Below are 9,928 nucleotides of genomic sequence, written 5' to 3' on the forward strand. Positions count from 1 at the left end.
AGGGGATGATGGCTGTTTTGTAGCTGTTCCACCCCTTCAGGGTGGGGGTCCCCACTGGGGTGCCTGGCCAGTCTGGGTGAGGGGCTGAGGCTGTTTTCAAGCCTGGCAGGTGACTGAAGCTCCAACCTCTTCTTTTTCTTTTTTTTTATTCTGGGATTTATTTACTTTCTATGGCTGTCACTGGAGCTGAGAGCCAGCTCCAGCTCTGAGGCTCGGCTCCAGCTCTGAGACCTCGGCTGCTTAAAGCAGGTTTCTGGGCTTTGTTGGCTTCTGTAATTGAAACTTTGTTGCAACTCCAGCTCCGAGGATGGCTGGTTGAAAGCAGGTTTCTGGGGTTTGTTTAGCTTCTATACTTGCAACATTGTTTCTTAGACCGCAGCTCAGAGGCCGGCAGCGGCAGGCGGGGAACCTTGGCTTCCTCCATCACTGGAGCAAGCAAGCCTCCTGTTCGCTTCAGCTGCCTGGCTGCCGGCCGCCATTTTGGTTGGCAGTTAATTTGCATATCGCCCTGATTAGCCAATGGGAAGCATGTCGGAGGTATGGTTAATTACCATGTTTGTCTATTATTAGATAGGTATTTAAATGCCATTTAACAAAGAAAAATCAACCAAAAAAATGAGTTCACGTGTCACCTCTGACACACGTGTCATAGGTTCGCCATCACTGGTTTAGGAGGTGTGTATGAATGCCAAGGAGCAGACTTGTGGTGTTTAATTTTGGATATCTACTTGACTGTGTTATGGGTTCCCAGATATTTGGCTAAGCATTATTTCTGTATGTGTCTGTGAGTATGTTTTCAGCTGAGATTGGTGGACTCAGTAAAGCAAATTAAGGAGGCCATCATCCAATCCATTGGGGGTCTGAACAGAACAAAAAGTGAAGATGGACAGAATTCATCCCTTCTTTTGCCTGAGTGCTTGAGCTGGGACATAAGTCTTTCCTGCCCTCAGACTGGTTCTCAAGCCTTTGAACTTGGACTGAATTGTACCTCTGGCTTTCCTTGGATCCCTATTTTGCCAATGGCAGATCATGGGATTTCTCAGCCTCCGTAATCATGCGAGTCAATTCCTTATAATAAATTTATCTCTGTATATGGTTCTGTTTCTCTGTAGAACTCTGACTAATACAGCTATTAGCCTTAATTAGTACTAATACATTATCCTGTAGGACCCCAGAAGACCCTAGCTATTCTTGTTATGTTATTATTATTGTGGTAAAATATAATGTCAAATTTACCATTTTAAATGTAAAATTCAGTGGTATTAAGTACATTTACAGTGTTGTACAATCATCACGCATATCCATTTGCAGCACTTTTTCATCATCCCAGCAGAAACTCTGTCCCCATTAAACAATAACTCCCCACTGCCTCTGGCAGCCACCCTTCTACTTTCAGGCTCTATGAATTTGACTATTCTAGTTATCTCATATAAATAGAATCATGCAGCTTTTGTCCTTTTGTGTCACATTTAATTTAGCATAATGTTTTCAAGATTCATCATATTTTAGCATGTGTCAAATTTTTATTCTTTTTTATGGCTGAATAATATTCCATTGCTGTATACACCAAATTTTGTTTATCCATGCATCTGACTCTGGACACTTGAGTGGTTTTTAATCCTCTGACTACTGTGAATAGTGCTGCCATGAACATTGGTGTACAATTATCTGTTTGAGTCTCTGCTTTCAATTCTTTTGGATAAATATCCATAAGTTGAACTGTTGAATCACATGTTAACTCTATGTTTAACTTTTTGAGGAACAGCCAAACTGATTTCCACAGTGCCCACACCATTTTACATTCCCACTGGCAATTCATGAGGGTTCCATTCTCCAAATTCTTGGCAACACTTGTTATACTCTACTTTTTTTTTTCATAATAGCCATCCTAATGGGTATGAAGTAATATCTCATTGTAGTTTTGATTTAATTTCCCTAATGATTAGTGACATTGATTATCTTTTTATGTGCTGATTGGCCATCTGAATATTTTCTTTAGAGAAATGTTTATTCAATTCCTTTACTCACTTTTTTTTTGTGTGTGTGTTTTTTTATTTATTTATTTTTATTTTTTATTTTTTATTTTTTTTATTTTTGCTAAAAGTATCAAGTATTTTCTCCCATTCTGTGGGCTGTCATTTCACTCTGTTTATAATGTTCTTTGATGCATAAAAAAATTTAAGTGTCTTATGTCCATTAGTTATGCTTATATAGATGCATACAAGTCCTTCGGTTGATCTCTTACTCCCCTCCCTCCTGTCCCCCAACCCTCCCTGGCCTTCCCACTGCAGTTTGACAATCAGTTTGAGGCAGCTCTGCCTCTGTATCTATCCTTTACTCACTTTTGAATCAGATTGTTTTTTGAGTTGTAGAAGTACTTTATATATTCTGTATATTAATCCCTTTTCAAATATATTATTTGCAAGTATTTTCTCCCATTCTGTGGGCTGTCATTTCACTCTGTTTATAATGTTCTTTGATGCATAAAAAAATTTAATTTTGATGAAGTTCTACTTATTTTTTTCTTGTTTGCATGTACTTTTGGTGTCAAGTCCAAGAAATTATTGCCAAATCTGGTATGAAGCTTTCCTCCAATGTCTTCAAAGAGTTTTATAGTTTTAGCTCTTATGTTTAGATCTTTTATCAATTTTGATTAAATTTTTGTATATAGTAAGATATGGGCTCAACTTTATTCTTTTACATGTGGATAATCAGTTTTTCCAGCATCATTTATTGAAAAAATTGCCCTTTCCCCATTGAATGATCTTGGCACTCGTACTTAAAATTAATTGCCCACATATGTGAGGTTTTTTTTTTCTCTATTTCTGGGCTATCTTATTCCATTGATCTATGTATTATCTTTATGCCAGTACCACACTGTTTTGATTATTGAGGTGCTGTAGTTAAGTTTTGAAATTAGCAAATGTGAGTGCTCTAACTTGGTTCTTCTTTCTTTTCTTTTTTCAAGACTGTCTTGGTTATTCATAATCCCTTGAGATTTCACATAATTTTTTAGATGTGCTTTTCTATTTCTTCAGAAAAAAAACACACATCTGTAGAAATTTGATAGGCAATGCATTGAATCTATAGTGTTGACATCTTAATGATATTGCCTTTTGATCTATGAATAAAGAGACGTCTTCACTTATATGTGTCTTTTTAAATTCTTTGAGCAACATTTTGTAGTTTTCAGTATACAAGTTTTTCATCTTTTTGGTGTTGAATTTTGTCAAACAATTTTTCTGTATAAATTGAGGTGCTCATGTAGGTTTTTTCCTTCTTTCTGATAATGTAATATATTACATTGATTGATTTTTGCATGTTTAATCATTTTTGAATTTTGGAAATAAATCCCACTTGGCCATAATCTTTTTAATGTGCTGTTGAACTCAGTTTGCTCAGTATTTTGTTGGGAATTTTCCCATCAATGTCCACAAAGCATATTGGTTTGTAGTTTTTTTTTCCCTATGGTACCTTTGGTTTTGGCCCAGCTATTTTTTATTGTTGGCATGATATAGGTCAATAAACCAGAGGAAGAATGGCCACCACCCAACACTCACTTCAGCAAGGAGAGGAGAAAAAACATTTATCAACTTCATTAACTGACCCATCATCCTTCAACTCATTTTATTTTATTTTTAAAAATATATATTTTATTTATTTTTTACAGAGAGGAAGGGAGAGGGATAGAGAGTTAGAAACATCAATGAGAGCGAAACATCGACCAGCTGCCTCCTGCACACCTCCTCCTGGGGATGTGCCCACAACCAAGGTACATGCCCTTGACCAGAATTGAACCTGGGACCTTTCAGTCCGCAGGCCAACGCTCTATCCACTGAGCCAAACTGGTTTGGCAAAATTAGGACTTGTTTCTTTTTTCCTTCAGCTCATTTTAAATTTTTCTTTTGTTATGATTACCAAATATATGGAAATTAAAATAAACATGGCTAAAAAGCTCATGTTAAATATATGAGATACTCTAGACTCATTATAGCCATCTGAAAGCAAATACAGAATATTGTAAAGTAAATGAAGTTGGAAATATGTTGAACAGCACACATGAGTGTGAAATTGGGCAAATGGAAGCTCTTATTTAAATTACCAGGTAATCAGATGTTATAATCAGAGGGTGTGCCTGTGGTAAAGTAGTGACAAATTCACATTGAAAAAGTAAAATGAAATAGGTGAAATTAATTTTAATGATATATTTTATTTAACCCAATAATTTAAAATATTATCATTTTAAACAAGCAATTGATACAAAATTATTAATGTACTATTTAATAAACATTTCATGTTAAATTTTCAAAATCTTGTACATCTTACACTTACAGCATTTATCAATTTGGACTAGCCACCTTTTATGTGCTCAATGACCACATGTGCCTACTATATTGGGCAGCCATTGGATCTTGCTTGTTCAGACCTGTTGCTCAATTTAATTTTTGAAAGCTTGACAGATGAAGTTGTTAGATTTTTCTGGCCTCTGTCCTTAATGGAGCCAACTGTGTGCTTATATACACGGTGGTTCCTATAGGAAGATGTAAATCAGTCCTGAAGCCTTTGATTATCTAATGATGTATTCCTTAGAAACAGCAAATATTGTCCAGAAACAAGTCCTCGGCAAGCATCTTGGCACTTAGTACAGGGAGGGAGGGCTGGTGGCTGAGTGTTTATGGCAGGTCAGCGCCTCAGGGCATTTGTTGAGGATTTTAGGTTCACTGCCTCCAGCAGGAGGTAGACTTTTGGAACAGTTGGTAGATGGGGATCAAAACAGCAGGGAGTTGAAGAACAAAAGTTGCGTAGGCAGAGAAGTTGGCCTTTCTTCCTTCTCTTCCTGCCTGTGTGTGAGTGTGATGGAGGTGTGTGTGTATGACAGTGATGTCTGCAGGAAGGTGGGTGTCTTGGATTTCCAGTGTATACCATCAACAGCAGCTCACTCAGGTCCCTGTCTTATTCTACATTTCCCTTTCATCTCACTTGTGTTCCACTCCCTCCCAAAAAAATCCTTTTAATATATTTAATATGTGCCTTTGTAGATGCTTGTCCTTAAAAGTTTGCGTGTTTTAAATTTACATAAGTGGTCTGAAGCACTTCTTTCTGCCCATTCTTTCTATCTTGGTCTCACTTATGCTACCCTTTCTTTTAATGCTTTTTCTCCTTTGGTTCTTTCCTTTCAGCCATTTGGCATTTATTGAACACCTAGTGTAAGCCAGGTGGGGGGCTACAACATCACAGACTTTGTTTCATTAAAGTCTTGTGATAGTTCTGCAAGGATGGTAGCATATTTCTGATTTTGTAAAGGAACCAGCTCAGAGCAGTTAGGTAACCTGCCCACCATCACCACACAGCCAGCAATGTGGAGTCACACTTTACCTTCCTAATTCCCAAATCCACACTCTTTCTGCTATTTCAAAACCCTCTTGTTGTTCCTTAGGAAAAAATGTATGCATCCCTCTCTCTAATGAAAAAAAAAACCCTGATACAAACCAATTTGGCTATCTCTTGGGACATAGGTAATCTAGCTATTTGCAGATTTGCCAATAACACCAGCTGACATTTATTCAGTGTTTATGGGAGGCAGTTTGAGAAGTAGTTAAGAGCACAAACTTTGGAGCCTGGCTGATCCTAGCCCTGCCCCTAAGCCCGTAAGCATCTGTGGACTTTGGGCGTTATCAGCCCCTGCCTGGGGATAGAAGCCAATTTCTATGTGGTAGAGTGAGTGAATAGGAAGAAAATAGAGGCATGCCTTTTCATTCATTCACCCATTCATTCGTTTGGCAAGCATTTGACAAGTCTGCCTGTGCCAGGTGTTACTCTAGGAGCTGGTGATATAGAAGAGGACAGGATACAAAAAGTCTCTGCCCTGAGGAAGCTTATCTGCTAGTGACAGCATGTAAGAAAGCTGATTCCAAAGGAAGGATAGGGACCTCAACTTGAGGAGAAAAGAATCATAGGCAATAACTATAATTTATTGCTGTCTATTGTGTGCTTCTGATTAAATTCCATTCTCAAAAGGCAAGATTTCATTTCTTAACAGCTTTATTGAGGTGTAATTTACATAATCTAAAATTCACCCATTTTAAGTCTACAATTCAATGGTTTTTAGTACATTTATAGAGTTGTGCACCTATCATCTCAATCAGTTTTAAATATTCCCATCACTCCATAAAGCTCCTTCTAAGAGCAAGGTGCTATTTTCGTTTTCTCAATAAATGAAGGCAGGTGACCTTAATGTGGGAGGAGCACTGACCTAAGGTCTAGGAGAACCAGGACCCAGTCCTAATTTTGCCACTATAGCCACAGGCCAGAACCTCTCACAGGGTCTCCAGTTCCTCACCTGTGAAATAGAGGGCAATGCTTGCTAAGGCCCTTTATACTTCTAGATCTTAAGATTTTATTTAAGGAAGTTCAGACTATCTCTAGTAGTTAGGGAAGGCTTTAGAAAGAGATTTAAAATCTAAGAGGAAAGGAAATGTTGACGGGAAAATTATCAGAAGGCATTTATGTGGGGGGGGATATTGGGAATTAAGTAGTTCATCTTTTTCTTTTATTATTTACACTAGTAGCCCTGCGCATGAATCCGTGTGCCAGTATGTCGCTGCCACCTTCCTGTAGTTCCCCCAGCCCCCTTCCCCCTTCCCCCCTCATAGCTTGCTGCCCTGCCCCCTCCTTTAGCTCTCTGCAGCCCACTTGTACCTGGCTGGCCCACCCTCCTGCTGATCTGTGATCTGGTCATGACACACTTGGTCATTAGGCCTCAGGGTGTAATGGCTAATTAGCATATTCCTCTCTTATTATATAAGATTAGGAGCAACCCACCAGTTTCATTATATTCCTTAGTTTTCTAAAAATGTTTGAAAGTATACACAGAGTTGTTTAGCTCCTTGCTTCTTATGAATAGCTAATTAGGAGTACAATATGCTGATGTTTTGAAAAATTTCTGTAAACAGTTCACACCAGTGTTTGTTTTGCTGCTGGATATAGACTCAGCATCTTTTTTAAAAAATATTTTTTTTCTTGATTTCAGAGAGGAAGGGAGAGACAGATAGAAACATCAATGATGAGAGAGAATCACTGATCAGCCACCTTCTGCATACCCTCTACTCGGGATTGAACCACAACCCGGGGATGTGCCCTGACTGGGAATTGAACTGTGACCTCCTGGTTCATAAGTTGATACTCAACCACTGAGCAACACTGGCTGGGCTAACCTCAGCATCTTTAGTCAGATTAGAGAGCCAATTCCAAAAACACAAGAATAAATTCAGAAATGGTATTCTTAAAATTCTGTTCTTCTAGAGCCACTCTGGTACCAAAATCTATATTAGTTAGAATTTTCCAGAAAGACAGAACCAATAGAAAATATACAGAATATAGATAAGAAGAGATTTATTGTAGGAATTTGTTAGGGATGCTGAGAAGTTCCACGATCTGCCACCTGTGAGCTGGAAAACCGAGAAAACCAGTGGTGTAATTCTGTCCCAGGAGAAGGCCTAAGAAGGGGGTAGACAATGGCTGATGTTATAAGTCCCAGTTTGAGTCTGAAAGCATAAGCTGAAGTCCAAGTGCAGGAGAAGAAGCTCAAGCAGAGAATGAATTCATGCTCCATCCTTTTGCTCTATGTGGATCCTCAGTGGACTGGGTGAAGCCCGCCCAGCTTGGGGAGGGCCTTCTGCTTTACTCACTTCACCAATTCAAATGCTAATCTCTCCTGGAAACACCCTTACAGACACACTCAGAAATAATGTGTTACCAGCTCTATGGGCATCCCTTAGCCAGTCAAGTTGACACATAAAATTAATAGTCACATAAGGCAGACTCTTAAAGGCCTTCAGATCCAGGCTAAGGATTTGATTCAGTTAACAGCCATGGGGCCAGCCCTGAAATTTTGCTTATTGTTTTTATATAACAGCAAATGATCCAAGACATGATGTCTTGGAACAAAGGCCCAAGTTTAAATCCTATCATTCTTTTTGTGAATTTGATCAAATTAATGTCTATAATAATCTGTTTCTTTATCTATAGGTAATACAAACCTCACTGGGTTTAAGAAAGTTCATGGGTATGTATGAAGCACATAGTCATGTTTGGTACCAAGAATTTGATGTTTTAAAGTTATAAAAGCTATTTTATATATAAATATTAATTTGGTGGCAACGTATTGAGTGGATTGGAGGGAAACCAGTAGTTCAATGCTTTTCAAAATATGATCCCTGGATCAATTGTGTCAGAATTACTTAAAATACTTTGTTCAAAATGTAGTGTTTTGAGCCCAGTTCCAATTCTAGTGAATCTAAATACTGGCTGGGCCCCGTATATCATCATTTTCATGTATGTCTCAGGCGATTTTTCTACACATTTAAGTTTGAGAACCACTGTGACTGATTAGCTCTCAGTATATCTTAGTGTGTTGTTTTTTTGTGTGATTTTTTTTTTTGCCGCTGCTGCTGCTGCACATTATTATTATTGTAACATAGTTAAATCTTAATCCAGCTCTTGAACTCTTTGCACAAATGAGTAGCATTGGAATGAATGTGTAGGCTTTAGCCAGGTAAAGAAAAGAGGAAAGTTACCCAGTGCCAGGGCTGACCAGCAGCCCCTGAACGACGGATGAACAGATTACTCAGACACAGTTTGACTGTGAAAGAGAGGGCTAAGGGGCCCCTGGCTCTAGTGACCAGGGCAGCCTCTATTGCTGGCCTTGTTAGGCCTTCATTAGAATTTTTATCTTTTGATACCATCAGTAGGGTGAGTAATCTTGGGAGGACACATGTTTACATTGTCCTCTAGGCAAGGGCATCCAGGAATTAAGCATAAGGATTCCAGTAAACACCCCAGGTCTCTGCATATGCACAGACTTGTTTGGAAAGGTCAAGGAATAATTAGGGGCGCTGCCTTCAACACTCCCCTAAGTCTCCGTAAGTCGGAATTCCGATAAACAGGGGAGGCGGCCTTCCAAACACTTCCCTTTTCTCAGAATGCCCTCCTCACAAATTTTCCAAACAAGTCTCGTGCTTCCCAACAATCCACCTAGAACAAAGGCCCTTAAATATGGAAGACTGTGGCTTTGGCAGAGAACTCTAAGTTGTTCAGAATATGGTCATAATGAAAAGTGTGACTAGAGAGTGGTGAGAGTTGATGTTGGATGTTGTATTGAAGAAGATGAAAAGGCAGTTTGAAATTTTGGTTTTAAGTGACATAGGTCAGATTTTATTTAAGAAGAATTGCTCTAGACTGGAAAGGATCAAAAAGAGGCTGCTGAGATAACCCAAGAGAAAAGCTGAAGTAAGACTTATGATGGAGGTGGTAGGAGCGAATAGATAGGGCTTGTTGATCAATACATTGTTGAGGGCCTGTGTGTGCATAGATGCAAATCAATGATGACTTCCAGGTTTTTCACAAGGGTAAATGGGTTGGATGGGACTACCATTCCCCTGGCAGAGCAGAATCAGGAATGTGAGGGAATGATGTTCTTGGATTTAGGTATATTACATTGGTGATATCTATGGGACATCGATGTAGAGGTATTTTATTAAAACCAAATGTGGGTCTGGTATTAAGAGAAGATACCTCAATGACAGAGGGAAGTCTGTAATTTCTAGTGGAGGATTAAGCTATGGATATGCAGAAAAATGATTGGGAGCATATTGTCTATTCAGGGGTCCTCAAACTACGGCCCGCGGGCCACATGCGGCCCGCTGAAAACATTTATCCGGCCCGCCGGGTGTTTTTGCCGCCGCTGTGTGCATAGGAATTTGTTCATAGTTTTTTTTTAAACTATAGTCCGGCCCTCCAACGGTCTGAGGGACAGTGAACTGGCCCCCTGTTTAAAAAGTTTGAGGACCCCTGGTCTATGTCATTTGGCAAAAGCAGTTTCAAAATTAGCTAATAGAGGTAGACATCAGATTTCAGTGGCTTTATAGTT

The sequence above is a fragment of the Myotis lucifugus genome, unplaced genomic scaffold, assembly GCF_000147115.1.
Source record: "Myotis lucifugus unplaced genomic scaffold, Myoluc2.0 scaffold_98, whole genome shotgun sequence".
NCBI classification, from domain to species: domain Eukaryota; kingdom Metazoa; phylum Chordata; class Mammalia; order Chiroptera; family Vespertilionidae; genus Myotis; species Myotis lucifugus.